At 45.4% G+C, this 20668-nt stretch overlaps 55 non-coding genes and 4 pseudogenes across 55 annotated transcripts; all 59 read left to right on the top strand.

Annotated features, from left to right (window-relative positions):
* Positions 1-121: 121 nt before the first annotated feature.
* On the top strand, positions 122-240 carry LOC118961431. The gene has a single exon (XR_005049080.1). It is a non-coding gene; the product is annotated as a 5S ribosomal RNA (ribosomal RNA).
* Positions 241-417: 177 nt separating this feature from the next.
* Positions 418-536, top strand: LOC118961430. The gene has a single exon (XR_005049079.1). It is a non-coding gene; the product is annotated as a 5S ribosomal RNA (ribosomal RNA).
* A 260-nt stretch (positions 537-796) lies between these two features.
* LOC118961429 lies at positions 797-915 on the top strand. Its single transcript, XR_005049078.1, has one exon. It is a non-coding gene; the product is annotated as a 5S ribosomal RNA (ribosomal RNA).
* A 508-nt stretch (positions 916-1423) lies between these two features.
* LOC118961428 lies at positions 1424-1542 on the top strand. Its single transcript, XR_005049077.1, has one exon. It is a non-coding gene; the product is annotated as a 5S ribosomal RNA (ribosomal RNA).
* Positions 1543-1719: 177 nt separating this feature from the next.
* On the top strand, positions 1720-1838 carry LOC118961427. Its single transcript, XR_005049076.1, has one exon. It is a non-coding gene; the product is annotated as a 5S ribosomal RNA (ribosomal RNA).
* A 177-nt stretch (positions 1839-2015) lies between these two features.
* Positions 2016-2134, top strand: LOC118961426. The gene has a single exon (XR_005049075.1). It is a non-coding gene; the product is annotated as a 5S ribosomal RNA (ribosomal RNA).
* A 177-nt stretch (positions 2135-2311) lies between these two features.
* LOC118961425 lies at positions 2312-2430 on the top strand. Its single transcript, XR_005049074.1, has one exon. It is a non-coding gene; the product is annotated as a 5S ribosomal RNA (ribosomal RNA).
* A 260-nt stretch (positions 2431-2690) lies between these two features.
* Positions 2691-2809, top strand: LOC118961424. Its single transcript, XR_005049073.1, has one exon. It is a non-coding gene; the product is annotated as a 5S ribosomal RNA (ribosomal RNA).
* Positions 2810-3233: 424 nt separating this feature from the next.
* Positions 3234-3352, top strand: LOC118961423. The gene has a single exon (XR_005049072.1). It is a non-coding gene; the product is annotated as a 5S ribosomal RNA (ribosomal RNA).
* A 260-nt stretch (positions 3353-3612) lies between these two features.
* Positions 3613-3731, top strand: LOC118961421. The gene has a single exon (XR_005049070.1). It is a non-coding gene; the product is annotated as a 5S ribosomal RNA (ribosomal RNA).
* A 177-nt stretch (positions 3732-3908) lies between these two features.
* On the top strand, positions 3909-4027 carry LOC118961420. The gene has a single exon (XR_005049069.1). It is a non-coding gene; the product is annotated as a 5S ribosomal RNA (ribosomal RNA).
* Positions 4028-4204: 177 nt separating this feature from the next.
* LOC118961419 lies at positions 4205-4323 on the top strand. The gene has a single exon (XR_005049068.1). It is a non-coding gene; the product is annotated as a 5S ribosomal RNA (ribosomal RNA).
* Positions 4324-4583: 260 nt separating this feature from the next.
* On the top strand, positions 4584-4702 carry LOC118961418. Its single transcript, XR_005049067.1, has one exon. It is a non-coding gene; the product is annotated as a 5S ribosomal RNA (ribosomal RNA).
* Positions 4703-4962: 260 nt separating this feature from the next.
* On the top strand, positions 4963-5081 carry LOC118961417. Its single transcript, XR_005049066.1, has one exon. It is a non-coding gene; the product is annotated as a 5S ribosomal RNA (ribosomal RNA).
* Positions 5082-5505: 424 nt separating this feature from the next.
* Positions 5506-5624, top strand: LOC118961583. Its single transcript, XR_005049227.1, has one exon. It is a non-coding gene; the product is annotated as a 5S ribosomal RNA (ribosomal RNA).
* Positions 5625-5884: 260 nt separating this feature from the next.
* On the top strand, positions 5885-6002 carry LOC118961542 (annotated as a pseudogene).
* Positions 6003-6262: 260 nt separating this feature from the next.
* Positions 6263-6381, top strand: LOC118961582. Its single transcript, XR_005049226.1, has one exon. It is a non-coding gene; the product is annotated as a 5S ribosomal RNA (ribosomal RNA).
* A 177-nt stretch (positions 6382-6558) lies between these two features.
* On the top strand, positions 6559-6677 carry LOC118961581. Its single transcript, XR_005049225.1, has one exon. It is a non-coding gene; the product is annotated as a 5S ribosomal RNA (ribosomal RNA).
* A 177-nt stretch (positions 6678-6854) lies between these two features.
* On the top strand, positions 6855-6973 carry LOC118961580. The gene has a single exon (XR_005049224.1). It is a non-coding gene; the product is annotated as a 5S ribosomal RNA (ribosomal RNA).
* Positions 6974-7233: 260 nt separating this feature from the next.
* LOC118961579 lies at positions 7234-7352 on the top strand. Its single transcript, XR_005049223.1, has one exon. It is a non-coding gene; the product is annotated as a 5S ribosomal RNA (ribosomal RNA).
* Positions 7353-7529: 177 nt separating this feature from the next.
* LOC118961577 lies at positions 7530-7648 on the top strand. The gene has a single exon (XR_005049221.1). It is a non-coding gene; the product is annotated as a 5S ribosomal RNA (ribosomal RNA).
* A 177-nt stretch (positions 7649-7825) lies between these two features.
* Positions 7826-7944, top strand: LOC118961576. The gene has a single exon (XR_005049220.1). It is a non-coding gene; the product is annotated as a 5S ribosomal RNA (ribosomal RNA).
* A 177-nt stretch (positions 7945-8121) lies between these two features.
* On the top strand, positions 8122-8240 carry LOC118961575. Its single transcript, XR_005049219.1, has one exon. It is a non-coding gene; the product is annotated as a 5S ribosomal RNA (ribosomal RNA).
* Positions 8241-8499: 259 nt separating this feature from the next.
* Positions 8500-8618, top strand: LOC118961574. Its single transcript, XR_005049218.1, has one exon. It is a non-coding gene; the product is annotated as a 5S ribosomal RNA (ribosomal RNA).
* A 177-nt stretch (positions 8619-8795) lies between these two features.
* On the top strand, positions 8796-8914 carry LOC118961573. Its single transcript, XR_005049217.1, has one exon. It is a non-coding gene; the product is annotated as a 5S ribosomal RNA (ribosomal RNA).
* Positions 8915-9091: 177 nt separating this feature from the next.
* Positions 9092-9210, top strand: LOC118961572. The gene has a single exon (XR_005049216.1). It is a non-coding gene; the product is annotated as a 5S ribosomal RNA (ribosomal RNA).
* A 177-nt stretch (positions 9211-9387) lies between these two features.
* Positions 9388-9506, top strand: LOC118961571. Its single transcript, XR_005049215.1, has one exon. It is a non-coding gene; the product is annotated as a 5S ribosomal RNA (ribosomal RNA).
* A 176-nt stretch (positions 9507-9682) lies between these two features.
* LOC118961570 lies at positions 9683-9801 on the top strand. Its single transcript, XR_005049214.1, has one exon. It is a non-coding gene; the product is annotated as a 5S ribosomal RNA (ribosomal RNA).
* A 177-nt stretch (positions 9802-9978) lies between these two features.
* Positions 9979-10097, top strand: LOC118961569. The gene has a single exon (XR_005049213.1). It is a non-coding gene; the product is annotated as a 5S ribosomal RNA (ribosomal RNA).
* A 259-nt stretch (positions 10098-10356) lies between these two features.
* LOC118961568 lies at positions 10357-10475 on the top strand. The gene has a single exon (XR_005049212.1). It is a non-coding gene; the product is annotated as a 5S ribosomal RNA (ribosomal RNA).
* Positions 10476-10652: 177 nt separating this feature from the next.
* Positions 10653-10771, top strand: LOC118961566. The gene has a single exon (XR_005049210.1). It is a non-coding gene; the product is annotated as a 5S ribosomal RNA (ribosomal RNA).
* Positions 10772-10948: 177 nt separating this feature from the next.
* LOC118961565 lies at positions 10949-11067 on the top strand. The gene has a single exon (XR_005049209.1). It is a non-coding gene; the product is annotated as a 5S ribosomal RNA (ribosomal RNA).
* A 260-nt stretch (positions 11068-11327) lies between these two features.
* LOC118961564 lies at positions 11328-11446 on the top strand. The gene has a single exon (XR_005049208.1). It is a non-coding gene; the product is annotated as a 5S ribosomal RNA (ribosomal RNA).
* Positions 11447-11622: 176 nt separating this feature from the next.
* Positions 11623-11741, top strand: LOC118961563. The gene has a single exon (XR_005049207.1). It is a non-coding gene; the product is annotated as a 5S ribosomal RNA (ribosomal RNA).
* Positions 11742-11918: 177 nt separating this feature from the next.
* LOC118961562 lies at positions 11919-12037 on the top strand. Its single transcript, XR_005049206.1, has one exon. It is a non-coding gene; the product is annotated as a 5S ribosomal RNA (ribosomal RNA).
* Positions 12038-12296: 259 nt separating this feature from the next.
* On the top strand, positions 12297-12415 carry LOC118961561. The gene has a single exon (XR_005049205.1). It is a non-coding gene; the product is annotated as a 5S ribosomal RNA (ribosomal RNA).
* A 177-nt stretch (positions 12416-12592) lies between these two features.
* LOC118961560 lies at positions 12593-12711 on the top strand. The gene has a single exon (XR_005049204.1). It is a non-coding gene; the product is annotated as a 5S ribosomal RNA (ribosomal RNA).
* Positions 12712-12888: 177 nt separating this feature from the next.
* LOC118961559 lies at positions 12889-13007 on the top strand. The gene has a single exon (XR_005049203.1). It is a non-coding gene; the product is annotated as a 5S ribosomal RNA (ribosomal RNA).
* Positions 13008-13267: 260 nt separating this feature from the next.
* LOC118961558 lies at positions 13268-13386 on the top strand. Its single transcript, XR_005049202.1, has one exon. It is a non-coding gene; the product is annotated as a 5S ribosomal RNA (ribosomal RNA).
* Positions 13387-13563: 177 nt separating this feature from the next.
* LOC118961557 lies at positions 13564-13682 on the top strand. Its single transcript, XR_005049201.1, has one exon. It is a non-coding gene; the product is annotated as a 5S ribosomal RNA (ribosomal RNA).
* Positions 13683-13940: 258 nt separating this feature from the next.
* Positions 13941-14059, top strand: LOC118961555. The gene has a single exon (XR_005049199.1). It is a non-coding gene; the product is annotated as a 5S ribosomal RNA (ribosomal RNA).
* Positions 14060-14318: 259 nt separating this feature from the next.
* Positions 14319-14436, top strand: LOC118961541 (annotated as a pseudogene).
* Positions 14437-14696: 260 nt separating this feature from the next.
* Positions 14697-14815, top strand: LOC118961554. The gene has a single exon (XR_005049198.1). It is a non-coding gene; the product is annotated as a 5S ribosomal RNA (ribosomal RNA).
* A 177-nt stretch (positions 14816-14992) lies between these two features.
* Positions 14993-15111, top strand: LOC118961553. The gene has a single exon (XR_005049197.1). It is a non-coding gene; the product is annotated as a 5S ribosomal RNA (ribosomal RNA).
* Positions 15112-15371: 260 nt separating this feature from the next.
* On the top strand, positions 15372-15490 carry LOC118961552. Its single transcript, XR_005049196.1, has one exon. It is a non-coding gene; the product is annotated as a 5S ribosomal RNA (ribosomal RNA).
* Positions 15491-15750: 260 nt separating this feature from the next.
* Positions 15751-15869, top strand: LOC118961551. The gene has a single exon (XR_005049195.1). It is a non-coding gene; the product is annotated as a 5S ribosomal RNA (ribosomal RNA).
* A 177-nt stretch (positions 15870-16046) lies between these two features.
* Positions 16047-16165, top strand: LOC118961550. Its single transcript, XR_005049193.1, has one exon. It is a non-coding gene; the product is annotated as a 5S ribosomal RNA (ribosomal RNA).
* Positions 16166-16423: 258 nt separating this feature from the next.
* Positions 16424-16542, top strand: LOC118961549. Its single transcript, XR_005049192.1, has one exon. It is a non-coding gene; the product is annotated as a 5S ribosomal RNA (ribosomal RNA).
* Positions 16543-16802: 260 nt separating this feature from the next.
* LOC118961548 lies at positions 16803-16921 on the top strand. The gene has a single exon (XR_005049191.1). It is a non-coding gene; the product is annotated as a 5S ribosomal RNA (ribosomal RNA).
* Positions 16922-17178: 257 nt separating this feature from the next.
* Positions 17179-17298, top strand: LOC118961540. The gene has a single exon (XR_005049189.1). It is a non-coding gene; the product is annotated as a 5S ribosomal RNA (ribosomal RNA).
* Positions 17299-17558: 260 nt separating this feature from the next.
* LOC118961544 lies at positions 17559-17677 on the top strand. The gene has a single exon (XR_005049190.1). It is a non-coding gene; the product is annotated as a 5S ribosomal RNA (ribosomal RNA).
* A 177-nt stretch (positions 17678-17854) lies between these two features.
* On the top strand, positions 17855-17973 carry LOC118961533. The gene has a single exon (XR_005049182.1). It is a non-coding gene; the product is annotated as a 5S ribosomal RNA (ribosomal RNA).
* Positions 17974-18233: 260 nt separating this feature from the next.
* On the top strand, positions 18234-18352 carry LOC118961521. The gene has a single exon (XR_005049170.1). It is a non-coding gene; the product is annotated as a 5S ribosomal RNA (ribosomal RNA).
* Positions 18353-18529: 177 nt separating this feature from the next.
* On the top strand, positions 18530-18648 carry LOC118961510. The gene has a single exon (XR_005049159.1). It is a non-coding gene; the product is annotated as a 5S ribosomal RNA (ribosomal RNA).
* A 260-nt stretch (positions 18649-18908) lies between these two features.
* LOC118961543 lies at positions 18909-19026 on the top strand (annotated as a pseudogene).
* A 260-nt stretch (positions 19027-19286) lies between these two features.
* Positions 19287-19405, top strand: LOC118961499. Its single transcript, XR_005049148.1, has one exon. It is a non-coding gene; the product is annotated as a 5S ribosomal RNA (ribosomal RNA).
* Positions 19406-19664: 259 nt separating this feature from the next.
* Positions 19665-19783, top strand: LOC118961545 (annotated as a pseudogene).
* Positions 19784-19960: 177 nt separating this feature from the next.
* LOC118961488 lies at positions 19961-20079 on the top strand. The gene has a single exon (XR_005049137.1). It is a non-coding gene; the product is annotated as a 5S ribosomal RNA (ribosomal RNA).
* A 259-nt stretch (positions 20080-20338) lies between these two features.
* LOC118961537 lies at positions 20339-20456 on the top strand. Its single transcript, XR_005049186.1, has one exon. It is a non-coding gene; the product is annotated as a 5S ribosomal RNA (ribosomal RNA).
* The last annotated feature ends 212 nt before the right edge of the window (positions 20457-20668 follow it).

Here is a 20668-nt window from a genome sequence, read left to right as displayed (position 1 = left end):
AAATATGTGCCCTCGCTTTGAAATAAGTAAGCAAGGTTAGTTTGTATTTCATCCAACAATCTGTGCTACAAATTATGGCTACAGTATATGCAATTTCATCCACTTTTTGAGATTGCCTTTCGCTTACGGCCACACCGGCCTGAGTACGCCTGATCTCGTCCGATCTCGGAAGCTAAGCAGGGTCGGGCCTGGTTAGTACTTGGATGGGAGACCGCCTGGGAATACCAGGTGCTGTAAGCTTTTTGTCACTGCCTTGTGGAATTTCAACTCTTTGTCCGTTTTTTCCCACAAGGCTGAAATATGTGCCCTCGCTTTGAAATAAGTAAGCAAGGTTAGTTTGTATTTCATCCAACAATCTGTGCTACAAATTATGGCTACAGTATATGCAATTTCATCCACTTTTTGAGATTGCCTTTCGCTTACGGCCACACCGGCCTGAGTACGCCTGATCTCGTCCGATCTCGGAAGCTAAGCAGGGTCGGGCCTGGTTAGTACTTGGATGGGAGACCGCCTGGGAATACCAGGTGCTGTAAGCTTTTTGTCACTGCCTTGTGGAATTTCAACTCTTTGTCCGTTTTTTCCCACAAGGCTGAAATATGTGCCCTCGCTTTGAAATAAGTAAGCAAGGTTAGTTTGTATTTCATCCAACAATCTGTGCTACAAATTATGGCTACAGTATATGCAATTTCTTCCACTTTTTGAGTGACACAAAGATGCTTATCTAAATGGTGGAAATGCAACAGCTGTTAATCAGGCTCACTTTGACTTTACATAGTGCACCAAGAGATAGTTTCTCGCTTACGGCCACACCGGCCTGAGTACGCCTGATCTCGTCCGATCTCGGAAGCTAAGCAGGGTCGGGCCTGGTTAGTACTTGGATGGGAGACCGCCTGGGAATACCAGGTGCTGTAAGCTTTTTGTCACTGCCTTGTGGAATTTCAACTCTTTGTCCGTTTTTTCCCACAAGGCTGAAATATGTGCCCTCGCTTTGAAATAAGTAAGCAAGGTTAGTTTGTATTTCATCCAACAATCTGTGCTACAAATTATGGCTACAGTATATGCAATTTCTTCGCTGATCTCGTCCGATCTCGGAAGCTAAGCAGGGTCGGGCCTGGTTAGTACTTGGATGGGAGACCGCCTGGGAATACCAGGTGCTGTAAGCTTTTTGTCACTGCCTTGTGGAATTTCAACTCTTTGTCCGTTTTTTCCCACAAGGCTGAAATATGTGCCCTCGCTTTGAAATAAGTAAGCAAGGTTAGTTTGTATTTCATCCAACAATCTGTGCTACAAATTATGGCTACAGTATATGCAATTTCTTCCACTTTTTGAGTGACACAAAGATGCTTATCTAAATGGTGGAAATGCAACAGCTGTTAATCAGGCTCACTTTGACTTTACATAGTGCACCAAGAGATAGTTTCTCGCTTACGGCCACACCGGCCTGAGTACGCCTGATCTCGTCCGATCTCGGAAGCTAAGCAGGGTCGGGCCTGGTTAGTACTTGGATGGGAGACCGCCTGGGAATACCAGGTGCTGTAAGCTTTTTGTCACTGCCTTGTGGAATTTCAACTCTTTGTCCGTTTTTTCCCACAAGGCTGAAATATGTGCCCTCGCTTTGAAATAAGTAAGCAAGGTTAGTTTGTATTTCATCCAACAATCTGTGCTACAAATTATGGCTACAGTATATGCAATTTCATCCACTTTTTGAGATTGCCTTTCGCTTACGGCCACACCGGCCTGAGTACGCCTGATCTCGTCCGATCTCGGAAGCTAAGCAGGGTCGGGCCTGGTTAGTACTTGGATGGGAGACCGCCTGGGAATACCAGGTGCTGTAAGCTTTTTGTCACTGCCTTGTGGAATTTCAACTCTTTGTCCGTTTTTTCCCACAAGGCTGAAATATGTGCCCTCGCTTTGAAATAAGTAAGCAAGGTTAGTTTGTATTTCATCCAACAATCTGTGCTACAAATTATGGCTACAGTATATGCAATTTCATCCACTTTTTGAGATTGCCTTTCGCTTACGGCCACACCGGCCTGAGTACGCCTGATCTCGTCCGATCTCGGAAGCTAAGCAGGGTCGGGCCTGGTTAGTACTTGGATGGGAGACCGCCTGGGAATACCAGGTGCTGTAAGCTTTTTGTCACTGCCTTGTGGAATTTCAACTCTTTGTCCGTTTTTTCCCACAAGGCTGAAATATGTGCCCTCGCTTTGAAATAAGTAAGCAAGGTTAGTTTGTATTTCATCCAACAATCTGTGCTACAAATTATGGCTACAGTATATGCAATTTCATCCACTTTTTGAGATTGCCTTTCGCTTACGGCCACACCGGCCTGAGTACGCCTGATCTCGTCCGATCTCGGAAGCTAAGCAGGGTCGGGCCTGGTTAGTACTTGGATGGGAGACCGCCTGGGAATACCAGGTGCTGTAAGCTTTTTGTCACTGCCTTGTGGAATTTCAACTCTTTGTCCGTTTTTTCCCACAAGGCTGAAATATGTGCCCTCGCTTTGAAATAAGTAAGCAAGGTTAGTTTGTATTTCATCCAACAATCTGTGCTACAAATTATGGCTACAGTATATGCAATTTCTTCCACTTTTTGAGTGACACAAAGATGCTTATCTAAATGGTGGAAATGCAACAGCTGTTAATCAGGCTCACTTTGACTTTACATAGTGCACCAAGAGATAGTTTCTCGCTTACGGCCACACCGGCCTGAGTACGCCTGATCTCGTCCGATCTCGGAAGCTAAGCAGGGTCGGGCCTGGTTAGTACTTGGATGGGAGACCGCCTGGGAATACCAGGTGCTGTAAGCTTTTTGTCACTGCCTTGTGGAATTTCAACTCTTTGTCCGTTTTTTCCCACAAGGCTGAAATATGTGCCCTCGCTTTGAAATAAGTAAGCAAGGTTAGTTTGTATTTCATCCAACAATCTGTGCTACAAATTATGGCTACAGTATATGCAATTTCTCGCTGATCTCGTCCGATCTCGGAAGCTAAGCAGGGTCGGGCCTGGTTAGTACTTGGATGGGAGACCGCCTGGGAATACCAGGTGCTGTAAGCTTTTTGTCACTGCCTTGTGGAATTTCAACTCTTTGTCCGTTTTTTCCCACAAGGCTGAAATATGTGCCCTCGCTTTGAAATAAGTAAGCAAGGTTAGTTTGTATTTCATCCAACAATCTGTGCTACAAATTATGGCTACAGTATATGCAATTTCATCCACTTTTTGAGATTGCCTTTCGCTTACGGCCACACCGGCCTGAGTACGCCTGATCTCGTCCGATCTCGGAAGCTAAGCAGGGTCGGGCCTGGTTAGTACTTGGATGGGAGACCGCCTGGGAATACCAGGTGCTGTAAGCTTTTTGTCACTGCCTTGTGGAATTTCAACTCTTTGTCCGTTTTTTCCCACAAGGCTGAAATATGTGCCCTCGCTTTGAAATAAGTAAGCAAGGTTAGTTTGTATTTCATCCAACAATCTGTGCTACAAATTATGGCTACAGTATATGCAATTTCTTCCACTTTTTGAGTGACACAAAGATGCTTATCTAAATGGTGGAAATGCAACAGCTGTTAATCAGGCTCACTTTGACTTTACATAGTGCACCAAGAGATAGTTTCTCGCTTACGGCCACACCGGCCTGAGTACGCCTGATCTCGTCCGATCTCGGAAGCTAAGCAGGGTCGGGCCTGGTTAGTACTTGGATGGGAGACCGCCTGGGAATACCAGGTGCTGTAAGCTTTTTGTCACTGCCTTGTGGAATTTCAACTCTTTGTCCGTTTTTTCCCACAAGGCTGAAATATGTGCCCTCGCTTTGAAATAAGTAAGCAAGGTTAGTTTGTATTTCATCCAACAATCTGTGCTACAAATTATGGCTACAGTATATGCAATTTCATCCACTTTTTGAGATTGCCTTTCGCTTACGGCCACACCGGCCTGAGTACGCCTGATCTCGTCCGATCTCGGAAGCTAAGCAGGGTCGGGCCTGGTTAGTACTTGGATGGGAGACCGCCTGGGAATACCAGGTGCTGTAAGCTTTTTGTCACTGCCTTGTGGAATTTCAACTCTTTGTCCGTTTTTTCCCACAAGGCTGAAATATGTGCCCTCGCTTTGAAATAAGTAAGCAAGGTTAGTTTGTATTTCATCCAACAATCTGTGCTACAAATTATGGCTACAGTATATGCAATTTCATCCACTTTTTGAGATTGCCTTTCGCTTACGGCCACACCGGCCTGAGTACGCCTGATCTCGTCCGATCTCGGAAGCTAAGCAGGGTCGGGCCTGGTTAGTACTTGGATGGGAGACCGCCTGGGAATACCAGGTGCTGTAAGCTTTTTGTCACTGCCTTGTGGAATTTCAACTCTTTGTCCGTTTTTTCCCACAAGGCTGAAATATGTGCCCTCGCTTTGAAATAAGTAAGCAAGGTTAGTTTGTATTTCATCCAACAATCTGTGCTACAAATTATGGCTACAGTATATGCAATTTCTTCCACTTTTTGAGTGACACAAAGATGCTTATCTAAATGGTGGAAATGCAACAGCTGTTAATCAGGCTCACTTTGACTTTACATAGTGCACCAAGAGATAGTTTCTCGCTTACGGCCACACCGGCCTGAGTACGCCTGATCTCGTCCGATCTCGGAAGCTAAGCAGGGTCGGGCCTGGTTAGTACTTGGATGGGAGACCGCCTGGGAATACCAGGTGCTGTAAGCTTTTTGTCACTGCCTTGTGGAATTTCAACTCTTTGTCCGTTTTTTCCCACAAGGCTGAAATATGTGCCCTCGCTTTGAAATAAGTAAGCAAGGTTAGTTTGTATTTCATCCAACAATCTGTGCTACAAATTATGGCTACAGTATATGCAATTTCTTCCACTTTTTGAGTGACACAAAGATGCTTATCTAAATGGTGGAAATGCAACAGCTGTTAATCAGGCTCACTTTGACTTTACATAGTGCACCAAGAGATAGTTTCTCGCTTACGGCCACACCGGCCTGAGTACGCCTGATCTCGTCCGATCTCGGAAGCTAAGCAGGGTCGGGCCTGGTTAGTACTTGGATGGGAGACCGCCTGGGAATACCAGGTGCTGTAAGCTTTTTGTCACTGCCTTGTGGAATTTCAACTCTTTGTCCGTTTTTTCCCACAAGGCTGAAATATGTGCCCTCGCTTTGAAATAAGTAAGCAAGGTTAGTTTGTATTTCATCCAACAATCTGTGCTACAAATTATGGCTACAGTATATGCAATTTCTCGCTGATCTCGTCCGATCTCGGAAGCTAAGCAGGGTCGGGCCTGGTTAGTACTTGGATGGGAGACCGCCTGGGAATACCAGGTGCTGTAAGCTTTTTGTCACTGCCTTGTGGAATTTCAACTCTTTGTCCGTTTTTTCCCACAAGGCTGAAATATGTGCCCTCGCTTTGAAATAAGTAAGCAAGGTTAGTTTGTATTTCATCCAACAATCTGTGCTACAAATTATGGCTACAGTATATGCAATTTCATCCACTTTTTGAGATTGCCTTTCGCTTACGGCCACACCGGCCTGAGTACGCCTGATCTCGTCCGATCTCGGAAGCTAAGCAGGGTCGGGCCTGGTTAGTACTTGGATGGGAGACCGCCTGGGAATACCAGGTGCTGTAAGCTTTTTGTCACTGCCTTGTGGAATTTCAACTCTTTGTCCGTTTTTTCCCACAAGGCTGAAATATGTGCCCTCGCTTTGAAATAAGTAAGCAAGGTTAGTTTGTATTTCATCCAACAATCTGTGCTACAAATTATGGCTACAGTATATGCAATTTCTTCCACTTTTTGAGTGACACAAAGATGCTTATCTAAATGGTGGAAATGCAACAGCTGTTAATCAGGCTCACTTTGACTTTACATAGTGCACCAAGAGATAGTTTCTCGCTTACGGCCACACGGCCTGAGTACGCCTGATCTCGTCCGATCTCGGAAGCTAAGCAGGGTCGGGCCTGGTTAGTACTTGGATGGGAGACCGCCTGGGAATACCAGGTGCTGTAAGCTTTTTGTCACTGCCTTGTGGAATTTCAACTCTTTGTCCGTTTTTTCCCACAAGGCTGAAATATGTGCCCTCGCTTTGAAATAAGTAAGCAAGGTTAGTTTGTATTTCATCCAACAATCTGTGCTACAAATTATGGCTACAGTATATGCAATTTCTTCCACTTTTTGAGTGACACAAAGATGCTTATCTAAATGGTGGAAATGCAACAGCTGTTAATCAGGCTCACTTTGACTTTACATAGTGCACCAAGAGATAGTTTCTCGCTTACGGCCACACCGGCCTGAGTACGCCTGATCTCGTCCGATCTCGGAAGCTAAGCAGGGTCGGGCCTGGTTAGTACTTGGATGGGAGACCGCCTGGGAATACCAGGTGCTGTAAGCTTTTTGTCACTGCCTTGTGGAATTTCAACTCTTTGTCCGTTTTTTCCCACAAGGCTGAAATATGTGCCCTCGCTTTGAAATAAGTAAGCAAGGTTAGTTTGTATTTCATCCAACAATCTGTGCTACAAATTATGGCTACAGTATATGCAATTTCATCCACTTTTTGAGATTGCCTTTCGCTTACGGCCACACCGGCCTGAGTACGCCTGATCTCGTCCGATCTCGGAAGCTAAGCAGGGTCGGGCCTGGTTAGTACTTGGATGGGAGACCGCCTGGGAATACCAGGTGCTGTAAGCTTTTTGTCACTGCCTTGTGGAATTTCAACTCTTTGTCCGTTTTTTCCCACAAGGCTGAAATATGTGCCCTCGCTTTGAAATAAGTAAGCAAGGTTAGTTTGTATTTCATCCAACAATCTGTGCTACAAATTATGGCTACAGTATATGCAATTTCATCCACTTTTTGAGATTGCCTTTCGCTTACGGCCACACCGGCCTGAGTACGCCTGATCTCGTCCGATCTCGGAAGCTAAGCAGGGTCGGGCCTGGTTAGTACTTGGATGGGAGACCGCCTGGGAATACCAGGTGCTGTAAGCTTTTTGTCACTGCCTTGTGGAATTTCAACTCTTTGTCCGTTTTTTCCCACAAGGCTGAAATATGTGCCCTCGCTTTGAAATAAGTAAGCAAGGTTAGTTTGTATTTCATCCAACAATCTGTGCTACAAATTATGGCTACAGTATATGCAATTTCTTCCACTTTTTGAGTGACACAAAGATGCTTATCTAAATGGTGGAAATGCAACAGCTGTTAATCAGGCTCACTTTGACTTTACATAGTGCACCAAGAGATAGTTTCTCGCTTACGGCCACACCGGCCTGAGTACGCCTGATCTCGTCCGATCTCGGAAGCTAAGCAGGGTCGGGCCTGGTTAGTACTTGGATGGGAGACCGCCTGGGAATACCAGGTGCTGTAAGCTTTTTGTCACTGCCTTGTGGAATTTCAACTCTTTGTCCGTTTTTTCCCACAAGGCTGAAATATGTGCCCTCGCTTTGAAATAAGTAAGCAAGGTTAGTTTGTATTTCATCCAACAATCTGTGCTACAAATTATGGCTACAGTATATGCAATTTCATCCACTTTTTGAGATTGCCTTTCGCTTACGGCCACACCGGCCTGAGTACGCCTGATCTCGTCCGATCTCGGAAGCTAAGCAGGGTCGGGCCTGGTTAGTACTTGGATGGGAGACCGCCTGGGAATACCAGGTGCTGTAAGCTTTTTGTCACTGCCTTGTGGAATTTCAACTCTTTGTCCGTTTTTTCCCACAAGGCTGAAATATGTGCCCTCGCTTTGAAATAAGTAAGCAAGGTTAGTTTGTATTTCATCCAACAATCTGTGCTACAAATTATGGCTACAGTATATGCAATTTCATCCACTTTTTGAGATTGCCTTTCGCTTACGGCCACACCGGCCTGAGTACGCCTGATCTCGTCCGATCTCGGAAGCTAAGCAGGGTCGGGCCTGGTTAGTACTTGGATGGGAGACCGCCTGGGAATACCAGGTGCTGTAAGCTTTTTGTCACTGCCTTGTGGAATTTCAACTCTTTGTCCGTTTTTTCCCACAAGGCTGAAATATGTGCCCTCGCTTTGAAATAAGTAAGCAAGGTTAGTTTGTATTTCATCCAACAATCTGTGCTACAAATTATGGCTACAGTATATGCAATTTCATCCACTTTTTGAGATTGCCTTTCGCTTACGGCCACACCGGCCTGAGTACGCCTGATCTCGTCCGATCTCGGAAGCTAAGCAGGGTCGGGCCTGGTTAGTACTTGGATGGGAGACCGCCTGGGAATACCAGGTGCTGTAAGCTTTTTGTCACTGCCTTGTGGAATTTCAACTCTTTGTCCGTTTTTTCCCACAAGGCTGAAATATGTGCCCTCGCTTTGAAATAAGTAAGCAAGGTTAGTTTGTATTTCATCCAACAATCTGTGCTACAAATTATGGCTACAGTATATGCAATTTCTTCCACTTTTGAGTGACACAAAGATGCTTATCTAAATGGTGGAAATGCAACAGCTGTTAATCAGGCTCACTTTGACTTTACATAGTGCACCAAGAGATAGTTTCTCGCTTACGGCCACACCGGCCTGAGTACGCCTGATCTCGTCCGATCTCGGAAGCTAAGCAGGGTCGGGCCTGGTTAGTACTTGGATGGGAGACCGCCTGGGAATACCAGGTGCTGTAAGCTTTTTGTCACTGCCTTGTGGAATTTCAACTCTTTGTCCGTTTTTTCCCACAAGGCTGAAATATGTGCCCTCGCTTTGAAATAAGTAAGCAAGGTTAGTTTGTATTTCATCCAACAATCTGTGCTACAAATTATGGCTACAGTATATGCAATTTCATCCACTTTTTGAGATTGCCTTTCGCTTACGGCCACACCGGCCTGAGTACGCCTGATCTCGTCCGATCTCGGAAGCTAAGCAGGGTCGGGCCTGGTTAGTACTTGGATGGGAGACCGCCTGGGAATACCAGGTGCTGTAAGCTTTTTGTCACTGCCTTGTGGAATTTCAACTCTTTGTCCGTTTTTTCCCACAAGGCTGAAATATGTGCCCTCGCTTTGAAATAAGTAAGCAAGGTTAGTTTGTATTTCATCCAACAATCTGTGCTACAAATTATGGCTACAGTATATGCAATTTCATCCACTTTTTGAGATTGCCTTTCGCTTACGGCCACACCGGCCTGAGTACGCCTGATCTCGTCCGATCTCGGAAGCTAAGCAGGGTCGGGCCTGGTTAGTACTTGGATGGGAGACCGCCTGGGAATACCAGGTGCTGTAAGCTTTTTGTCACTGCCTTGTGGAATTTCAACTCTTTGTCCGTTTTTTCCCACAAGGCTGAAATATGTGCCCTCGCTTTGAAATAAGTAAGCAAGGTTAGTTTGTATTTCATCCAACAATCTGTGCTACAAATTATGGCTACAGTATATGCAATTTCATCCACTTTTTGAGATTGCCTTTCGCTTACGGCCACACCGGCCTGAGTACGCCTGATCTCGTCCGATCTCGGAAGCTAAGCAGGGTCGGGCCTGGTTAGTACTTGGATGGGAGACCGCCTGGGAATACCAGGTGCTGTAAGCTTTTTGTCACTGCCTTGTGGAATTTCAACTCTTTGTCCGTTTTTTCCCACAAGGCTGAAATATGTGCCCTCGCTTTGAAATAAGTAAGCAAGGTTAGTTTGTATTTCATCCAACAATCTGTGCTACAAATTATGGCTACAGTATATGCAATTTCATCCACTTTTGAGATTGCCTTTCGCTTACGGCCACACCGGCCTGAGTACGCCTGATCTCGTCCGATCTCGGAAGCTAAGCAGGGTCGGGCCTGGTTAGTACTTGGATGGGAGACCGCCTGGGAATACCAGGTGCTGTAAGCTTTTTGTCACTGCCTTGTGGAATTTCAACTCTTTGTCCGTTTTTTCCCACAAGGCTGAAATATGTGCCCTCGCTTTGAAATAAGTAAGCAAGGTTAGTTTGTATTTCATCCAACAATCTGTGCTACAAATTATGGCTACAGTATATGCAATTTCATCCACTTTTTGAGATTGCCTTTCGCTTACGGCCACACCGGCCTGAGTACGCCTGATCTCGTCCGATCTCGGAAGCTAAGCAGGGTCGGGCCTGGTTAGTACTTGGATGGGAGACCGCCTGGGAATACCAGGTGCTGTAAGCTTTTTGTCACTGCCTTGTGGAATTTCAACTCTTTGTCCGTTTTTCCCACAAGGCTGAAATATGTGCCCTCGCTTTGAAATAAGTAAGCAAGGTTAGTTTGTATTTCATCCAACAATCTGTGCTACAAATTATGGCTACAGTATATGCAATTTCTTCCACTTTTTGAGTGACACAAAGATGCTTATCTAAATGGTGGAAATGCAACAGCTGTTAATCAGGCTCACTTTGACTTTACATAGTGCACCAAGAGATAGTTTCTCGCTTACGGCCACACCGGCCTGAGTACGCCTGATCTCGTCCGATCTCGGAAGCTAAGCAGGGTCGGGCCTGGTTAGTACTTGGATGGGAGACCGCCTGGGAATACCAGGTGCTGTAAGCTTTTTGTCACTGCCTTGTGGAATTTCAACTCTTTGTCCGTTTTTTCCCACAAGGCTGAAATATGTGCCCTCGCTTTGAAATAAGTAAGCAAGGTTAGTTTGTATTTCATCCAACAATCTGTGCTACAAATTATGGCTACAGTATATGCAATTTCATCCACTTTTTGAGATTGCCTTTCGCTTACGGCCACACCGGCCTGAGTACGCCTGATCTCGTCCGATCTCGGAAGCTAAGCAGGGTCGGGCCTGGTTAGTACTTGGATGGGAGACCGCCTGGGAATACCAGGTGCTGTAAGCTTTTTGTCACTGCCTTGTGGAATTTCAACTCTTTGTCCGTTTTTTCCCACAAGGCTGAAATATGTGCCCTCGCTTTGAAATAAGTAAGCAAGGTTAGTTTGTATTTCATCCAACAATCTGTGCTACAAATTATGGCTACAGTATATGCAATTTCATCCACTTTTTGAGATTGCCTTTCGCTTACGGCCACACCGGCCTGAGTACGCCTGATCTCGTCCGATCTCGGAAGCTAAGCAGGGTCGGGCCTGGTTAGTACTTGGATGGGAGACCGCCTGGGAATACCAGGTGCTGTAAGCTTTTTGTCACTGCCTTGTGGAATTTCAACTCTTTGTCCGTTTTTTCCCACAAGGCTGAAATATGTGCCCTCGCTTTGAAATAAGTAAGCAAGGTTAGTTTGTATTTCATCCAACAATCTGTGCTACAAATTATGGCTACAGTATATGCAATTTCTTCCACTTTTTGAGTGACACAAAGATGCTTATCTAAATGGTGGAAATGCAACAGCTGTTAATCAGGCTCACTTTGACTTTACATAGTGCACCAAGAGATAGTTTCTCGCTTACGGCCACACCGGCCTGAGTACGCCTGATCTCGTCCGATCTCGGAAGCTAAGCAGGGTCGGGCCTGGTTAGTACTTGGATGGGAGACCGCCTGGGAATACCAGGTGCTGTAAGCTTTTTGTCACTGCCTTGTGGAATTTCAACTCTTTGTCCGTTTTTTCCCACAAGGCTGAAATATGTGCCCTCGCTTTGAAATAAGTAAGCAAGGTTAGTTTGTATTTCATCCAACAATCTGTGCTACAAATTATGGCTACAGTATATGCAATTTCATCCACTTTTGAGATTGCCTTTCGCTTACGGCCACACCGGCCTGAGTACGCCTGATCTCGTCCGATCTCGGAAGCTAAGCAGGGTCGGGCCTGGTTAGTACTTGGATGGGAGACCGCCTGGGAATACCAGGTGCTGTAAGCTTTTTGTCACTGCCTTGTGGAATTTCAACTCTTTGTCCGTTTTTTCCCACAAGGCTGAAATATGTGCCCTCGCTTTGAAATAAGTAAGCAAGGTTAGTTTGTATTTCATCCAACAATCTGTGCTACAAATTATGGCTACAGTATATGCAATTTCATCCACTTTTTGAGATTGCCTTTCGCTTACGGCCACACCGGCCTGAGTACGCCTGATCTCGTCCGATCTCGGAAGCTAAGCAGGGTCGGGCCTGGTTAGTACTTGGATGGGAGACCGCCTGGGAATACCAGGTGCTGTAAGCTTTTTGTCACTGCCTTGTGGAATTTCAACTCTTTGTCCGTTTTTTCCCACAAGGCTGAAATATGTGCCCTCGCTTTGAAATAAGTAAGCAAGGTTAGTTTGTATTTCATCCAACAATCTGTGCTACAAATTATGGCTACAGTATATGCAATTTCTTCCACTTTTTGAGTGACACAAAGATGCTTATCTAAATGGTGGAAATGCAACAGCTGTTAATCAGGCTCACTTTGACTTTACATGTGCACCAAGAGATAGTTTCTCGCTTACGGCCACACCGGCCTGAGTACGCCTGATCTCGTCCGATCTCGGAAGCTAAGCAGGGTCGGGCCTGGTTAGTACTTGGATGGGAGACCGCCTGGGAATACCAGGTGCTGTAAGCTTTTTGTCACTGCCTTGTGGAATTTCAACTCTTTGTCCGTTTTTTCCCACAAGGCTGAAATATGTGCCCTCGCTTTGAAATAAGTAAGCAAGGTTAGTTTGTATTTCATCCAACAATCTGTGCTACAAATTATGGCTACAGTATATGCAATTTCATCCACTTTTTGAGATTGCCTTTCGCTTACGGCCACACCGGCCTGAGTACGCCTGATCTCGTCCGATCTCGGAAGCTAAGCAGGGTCGGGCCTGGTTAGTACTTGGATGGGAGACCGCCTGGGAATACCAGGTGCTGTAAGCTTTTTGTCACTGCCTTGTGGAATTTCAACTCTTTGTCCGTTTTTTCCCACAAGGCTGAAATATGTGCCCTCGCTTTGAAATAAGTAAGCAAGGTTAGTTTGTATTTCATCCAACAATCTGTGCTACAAATTATGGCTACAGTATATGCAATTTCATCCACTTTTTGAGATTGCCTTTCGCTTACGGCCACACCGGCCTGAGTACGCCTGATCTCGTCCGATCTCGGAAGCTAAGCAGGGTCGGGCCTGGTTAGTACTTGGATGGGAGACCGCCTGGGAATACCAGGTGCTGTAAGCTTTTTGTCACTGCCTTGTGGAATTTCAACTCTTTGTCCGTTTTTTCCCACAAGGCTGAAATATGTGCCCTCGCTTTGAAATAAGTAAGCAAGGTTAGTTTGTATTTCATCCAACAATCTGTGCTACAAATTATGGCTACAGTATATGCAATTTCTTCCACTTTTTGAGTGACACAAAGATGCTTATCTAAATGGTGGAAATGCAACAGCTGTTAATCAGGCTCACTTTGACTTTACATAGTGCACCAAGAGATAGTTTCTCGCTTACGGCCACACCGGCCTGAGTACGCCTGATCTCGTCCGATCTCGGAAGCTAAGCAGGGTCGGGCCTGGTTAGTACTTGGATGGGAGACCGCCTGGGAATACCAGGTGCTGTAAGCTTTTTGTCACTGCCTTGTGGAATTTCAACTCTTTGTCCGTTTTTTCCCACAAGGCTGAAATATGTGCCCTCGCTTTGAAATAAGTAAGCAAGGTTAGTTTGTATTTCATCCAACAATCTGTGCTACAAATTATGGCTACAGTATATGCAATTTCATCCACTTTTTGAGATTGCCTTTCGCTTACGGCCACACCGGCCTGAGTACGCCTGATCTCGTCCGATCTCGGAAGCTAAGCAGGGTCGGGCCTGGTTAGTACTTGGATGGGAGACCGCCTGGGAATACCAGGTGCTGTAAGCTTTTGTCACTGCCTTGTGGAATTTCAACTCTTTGTCCGTTTTTTCCCACAAGGCTGAAATATGTGCCCTCGCTTTGAAATAAGTAAGCAAGGTTAGTTTGTATTTCATCCAACAATCTGTGCTACAAATTATGGCTACAGTATATGCAATTTCTTCCACTTTTGAGTGACACAAAGATGCTTATCTAAATGGTGGAAATGCAACAGCTGTTAATCAGGCTCACTTTGACTTTACATAGTGCACCAAGAGATAGTTTCTCGCTTACGGCCACACCGGCCTGAGTACGCCTGATCTCGTCCGATCTCGGAAGCTAAGCAGGGTCGGGCCTGGTTAGTACTTGGATGGGAGACCGCCTGGGAATACCAGGTGCTGTAAGCTTTTTGTCACTGCCTTGTGGAATTTCAACTCTTTGTCCGTTTTTTCCCACAAGGCTGAAATATGTGCCCTCGCTTTGAAATAAGTAAGCAAGGTTAGTTTGTATTTCATCCAACAATCTGTGCTACAAATTATGGCTACAGTATATGCAATTTCTTCCACTTTTGAGTGACACAAAGATGCTTATCTAAATGGTGGAAATGCAACAGCTGTTAATCAGGCTCACTTTGACTTTACATAGTGCACCAAGAGATAGTTTCTCGCTTACGGCCACACGGCCTGAGTACGCCTGATCTCGTCCGATCTCGGAAGCTAAGCAGGGTCGGGCCTGGTTAGTACTTGGATGGGAGACCGCCTGGGAATACCAGGTGCTGTAAGCTTTTTGTCACTGCCTTGTGGAATTTCAACTCTTTGTCCGTTTTTTCCCACAAGGCTGAAATATGTGCCCTCGCTTTGAAATAAGTAAGCAAGGTTAGTTTGTATTTCATCCAACAATCTGTGCTACAAATTATGGCTACAGTATATGCAATTTCTTCCACTTTTTGAGTGACACAAAGATGCTTATCTAAATGGTGGAAATGCAACAGCTGTTAATCAGGCTCACTTTGACTTTACATAGTGCACCAAGAGATAGTTTCTCGCTTACGGCCACACCGGCCTGAGTACGCCTGATCTCGTCCGATCTCGGAAGCTAAGCAGGGTCGGGCCTGGTTAGTACTTGGATGGGAGACCGCCTGGGAATACCAGGTGCTGTAAGCTTTTTGTCACTGCCTTGTGGAATTTCAACTCTTTGTCCGTTTTTTCCCACAAGGCTGAAATATGTGCCCTCGCTTTGAAATAAGTAAGCAAGGTTAGTTTGTATTTCATCCAACAATCTGTGCTACAAATTATGGCTACAGTATATGCAATTTCATCCACTTTTTGAGATTGCCTTTCGCTTACGGCCACACCGGCCTGAGTACGCCTGATCTCGTCCGATCTCGGAAGCTAAGCAGGGTCGGGCCTGGTTAGTACTTGGATGGGAGACCGCCTGGGAATACCAGGTGCTGTAAGCTTTTTGTCACTGCCTTGTGGAATTTCAACTCTTTGTCCGTTTTTTCCCACAAGGCTGAAATATGTGCCCTCGCTTTGAAATAAGTAAGCAAGGTTAGTTTGTATTTCATCCAACAATCTGTGCTACAAATTATGGCTACAGTATATGCAATTTCTTCCACTTTTTGAGTGACACAAAGATGCTTATCTAAATGGTGGAAATGCAACAGCTGTTAATCAGGCTCACTTTGACTTTACATAGTGCACCAAGAGATAGTTTCTCGCTTACGGCCACACCGGCCTGAGTACGCCTGATCTCGTCCGATCTCGGAAGCTAAGCAGGGTCGGGCCTGGTTAGTACTTGGATGGGAGACCGCCTGGGAATACCAGGTGCTGTAAGCTTTTTGTCACTGCCTTGTGGAATTTCAACTCTTTGTCCGTTTTTTCCCACAAGGCTGAAATATGTGCCCTCGCTTTGAAATAAGTAAGCAAGGTTAGTTTGTATTTCATCCAACAATCTGTGCTACAAATTATGGCTACAGTATATGCAATTTCTTCCACTTTTTGAGTGACACAAAGATGCTTATCTAAATGGTGGAAATGCAACAGCTGTTAATCAGGCTCACTTTGACTTTACATAGTGCACCAAGAGATAGTTTCTCGCTTACGGCCACACCGGCCTGAGTACGCCTGATCTCGTCCGATCTCGGAAGCTAAGCAGGGTCGGGCCTGGTTAGTACTTGGATGGGAGACCGCCTGGGAATACCAGGTGCTGTAAGCTTTTTGTCACTGCCTTGTGGAATTTCAACTCTTTGTCCGTTTTTTCCCACAAGGCTGAAATATGTGCCCTCGCTTTGAAATAAGTAAGCAAGGTTAGTTTGTATTTCATCCAACAATCTGTGCTACAAATTATGGCTACAGTATATGCAATTTCATCCACTTTTTGAGATTGCCTTTCGCTTACGGCCACACCGGCCTGAGTACGCCTGATCTCGTCCGATCTCGGAAGCTAAGCAGGGTCGGGCCTGGTTAGTACTTGGATGGGAGACCGCCTGGGAATACCAGGTGCTGTAAGCTTTTTGTCACTGCCTTGTGGAATTTCAACTCTTTGTCCGTTTTTTCCCACAAGGCTGAAATATGTGCCCTCGCTTTGAAATAAGTAAGCAAGGTTAGTTTGTATTTCATCCAACAATCTGTGCTACAAATTATGGCTACAGTATATGCAATTCTTCCACTTTTGAGTGACACAAAGATGCTTATCTAAATGGTGGAAATGCAACAGCTGTTAATCAGGCTCACTTTGACTTTACATAGTGCACCAAGAGATAGTTTCTCGCTTACGGCCACACCGGCCTGAGTACGCCTGATCTCGTCCGATCTCGGAAGCTAAGCAGGGTCGGGCCTGGTTAGTACTTGGATGGGAGACCGCCTGGGAATACCAGGTGCTGTAAGCTTTTTGTCACTGCCTTGTGGAATTTCAACTCTTTGTCCGTTTTTTCCCACAAGGCTGAAATATGTGCCCTCGCTTTGAAATAAGTAAGCAAGGTTAGTTTGTATTTCATCCAACAATCTGTGCTACAAATTATGGCTACAGTATATGCAATTTCTTCCACTTTTTGAGTGACACAAAGATGCTTATCTAAATGGTGGAAATGCAACAGCTGTTAATCAGGCTCACTTTGACTTTACATAGTGCACCAAGAGATAGTTTCTCGCTTACGGCCACACCGGCCTGAGTACGCCTGATCTCGTCCGATCTCGGAAGCTAAGCAGGGTCGGGCCTGGTTAGTACTTGGATGGGAGACCGCCTGGGAATACCAGGTGCTGTAAGCTTTTTGTCACTGCCTTGTGGAATTTCAACTCTTTGTCCGTTTTTTCCCACAAGGCTGAAATATGTGCCCTCGCTTTGAAATAAGTAAGCAAGGTTAGTTTGTATTTCATCCAACAATCTGTGCTACAAATTATGGCTACAGTATATGCAATTTCTTCCACTTTTGAGTGACACAAAGATGCTTATCTAAATGGTGGAAATGCAACAGCTGTTAATCAGGCTCACTTTGACTTTACATAGTGCACAGAGATAGTTTCTCGCTTACGGCCACACCGGCCTGAGTACGCCTGATCTCGTCCGATCTCGGAAGCTAAGCAGGGTCGGGCCTGGTTAGTACTTTGGATGGGAGACCGCCTGGGAATACCAGGTGCTGTAAGCTTTTTGTCACTGCCTTGTGGAATTTCAACTCTTTGTCCGTTTTTTCCCACAAGGCTGAAATATGTGCCCTCGCTTTGAAATAAGTAAGCAAGGTTAGTTTGTATTTCATCCAACAATCTGTGCTACAAATTATGGCTACAGTATATGCAATTTCTTCCACTTTTTGAGTGACACAAAGATGCTTATCTAAATGGTGGAAATGCAACAGCTGTTAATCAGGCTCACTTTGACTTTACATAGTGCACCAAGAGATAGTTTCTCGCTTACGGCCACACCGGCCTGAGTACGCCTGATCTCGTCCGATCTCGGAAGCTAAGCAGGGTCGGGCCTGGTTAGTACTTGGATGGGAGACCGCCTGGGAATACCAGGTGCTGTAAGCTTTTTGTCACTGCCTTGTGGAATTTCAACTCTTTGTCCGTTTTTTCCCACAAGGCTGAAATATGTGCCCTCGCTTTGAAATAAGTAAGCAAGGTTAGTTTGTATTTCATCCAACAATCTGTGCTACAAATTATGGCTACAGTATATGCAATTTCATCCACTTTTTGAGATTGCCTTTCGCTTACGGCCACACCGGCCTGAGTACGCCTGATCTCGTCCGATCTCGGAAGCTAAGCAGGGTCGGGCCTGGTTAGTACTTGGATGGGAGACCGCCTGGGAATACCAGGTGCTGTAAGCTTTTTGTCACTGCCTTGTGGAATTTCAACTCTTTGTCCGTTTTTTCCCACAAGGCTGAAATATGTGCCCTCGCTTTGAAATAAGTAAGCAAGGTTAGTTTGTATTTCATCCAACAATCTGTGCTACAAATTATGGCTACAGTATATGCAATTTCTTCCACTTTTTGAGTGACACAAAGATGCTTATCTAAATGGTGGAAATGCAACAGCTGTTAATCAGGCTCACTTTGACTTTACATAGTGCACCAAGAGATAGTTTCTCGCTTACGGCCACACCGGCCTGAGTACGCCTGATCTCGTCCGATCTCGGAAGCTAAGCAGGGTCGGGCCTGGTTAGTACTTGGATGGGAGACCGCCTGGGAATACCAGGTGCTGTAAGCTTTTTGTCACTGCCTTGTGGAATTTCAACTCTTTGTCCGTTTTTTCCCACAAGGCTGAAATATGTGCCCTCGCTTTGAAATAAGTAAGCAAGGTTAGTTTGTATTTCATCCAACAATCTGTGCTACAAATTATGGCTACAGTATATGCAATTTCATCCACTTTTTGAGATTGCCTTTCGCTTACGGCCACACCGGCCTGAGTACGCCTGATCTCGTCCGATCTCGGAAGCTAAGCAGGGTCGGGCCTGGTTAGTACTTGGATGGGAGACCGCCTGGGAATACCAGGTGCTGTAAGCTTTTTGTCACTGCCTTGTGGAATTTCAACTCTTTGTCCGTTTTTTCCCACAAGGCTGAAATATGTGCCCTCGCTTTGAAATAAGTAAGCAAGGTTAGTTTGTATTTCATCCAACAATCTGTGCTACAAATTATGGCTACAGTATATGCAATTTCTTCCACTTTTTGAGTGACACAAAGATGCTTATCTAAATGGTGGAAATGCAACAGCTGTTAATCAGGCTCACTTTGACTTTACATAGTGCACCAAGAGATAGTTTCTCGCTTACGGCCACACCGGCCTGAGTACGCCTGATCTCGTCCGATCTCGGAAGCTAAGCAGGGTCGGGCCTGGTTAGTACTTGGATGGGAGACGCCTGGGAATACCAGGTGCTGTAAGCTTTTTGTCACTGCCTTGTGGAATTTCAACTCTTTGTCCGTTTTTTCCCACAAGGCTGAAATATGTGCCCTCGCTTTGAAATAAGTAAGCAAGGTTAGTTTGTATTTCATCCAACAATCTGTGCTACAAATTATGGCTACAGTATATGCAATTTCTTCCACTTTTTGAGTGACACAAAGATGCTTATCTAAATGGTGGAAATGCAACAGCTGTTAATCAGGCTCACTTTGACTTTACATAGTGCACCAAGAGATAGTTTCTCGCTTACGGCCACACCGGCCTGAGTACGCCTGATCTCGTCCGATCTCGGAAGCTAAGCAGGGTCGGGCCTGGTTAGTACTTGGATGGGAGACCGCCTGGGAATACCAGGTGCTGTAAGCTTTTTGTCACTGCCTTGTGGAATTTCAACTCTTTGTCCGTTTTTTCCCACAAGGCTGAAATATGTGCCCTCGCTTTGAAATAAGTAAGCAAGGTTAGTTTGTATTTCATCCAACAATCTGTGCTACAAATTATGGCTACAGTATATGCAATTCTTCCACTTTTTGAGTGACACAAAGATGCTTATCTAAATGGTGGAAATGCAACAGCTGTTAATCAGGCTCACTTTGACTTTACATAGTGCACCAAGAGATAGTTTCTCGCTTACGGCCACACCGGCCTGAGTACGCCTGATCTCGTCCGATCTCGGAAGCTAAGCAGGGTCGGGCCTGGTAGTACTTGGATGGGGAGACCGCCTGGGAATACCAGGTGCTGTAAGCTTTTTGTCACTGCCTTGTGGAATTTCAACTCTTTGTCCGTTTTTTCCCACAAGGCTGAAATATGTGCCCTCGCTTTGAAATAAGTAAGCAAGGTTAGTTTGTATTTCATCCAACAATCTGTGCTACAAATTATGGCTACAGTATATGCAATTTCATCCACTTTTTGAGATTGCCTTTCGCTTACGGCCACACCGGCCTGAGTACGCCTGATCTCGTCCGATCTCGGAAGCTAAGCAGGGTCGGGCCTGGTTAGTACTTGGATGGGAGACCGCCTGGGAATACCAGGTGCTGTAAGCTTTTTGTCACTGCCTTGTGGAATTTCAACTCTTTGTCCGTTTTTTCCCACAAGGCTGAAATATGTGCCCTCGCTTTGAAATAAGTAAGCAAGGTTAGTTTGTATTCATCCAACAATCTGTGCTACAAATTATGGCTACAGTATATGCAATTTCTTCCACTTTTTGAGTGACACAAAGATGCTTATCTAAATGGTGGAAATGCAACAGCTGTTAATCAGGCTCACTTTGACTTTACATGGTGCACCAAGAGATAGTTTCTCGCTTACGGCCACACCGGCCTGAGTACGCCTGATCTCGTCCGATCTCGGAAGCTAAGCAGGGTCGGGCCTGGTTAGTACTTGGATGGGAGACCCCTGGGAATACCAGGTGCTGTAAGCTTTTGTCACTGCCTTGTGGAATTTCAACTCTTTGTCCGTTTTTCCCACAAGGCTGAAATATGTGCCCTCGCTTTGAAATAAGTAAGCAAGGTTAGTTTGTATTTCATCCAACAATCTGTGCTACAAATTATGGCTACAGTATATGCAATTTCATCCACTTTTTGAGATTGCCTTTCGCTTACGCCACACCGGCCTGAGTACGCCTGATCTCGT

Source organism: Oncorhynchus mykiss, unplaced genomic scaffold (genome assembly GCF_013265735.2).
Source record: "Oncorhynchus mykiss isolate Arlee unplaced genomic scaffold, USDA_OmykA_1.1 un_scaffold_688, whole genome shotgun sequence".
Taxonomy (NCBI): domain Eukaryota; kingdom Metazoa; phylum Chordata; class Actinopteri; order Salmoniformes; family Salmonidae; genus Oncorhynchus; species Oncorhynchus mykiss.
Note: the sequence above shows the minus strand (reverse complement) of the source record. Positions and strands in the feature narration are given on the sequence as shown.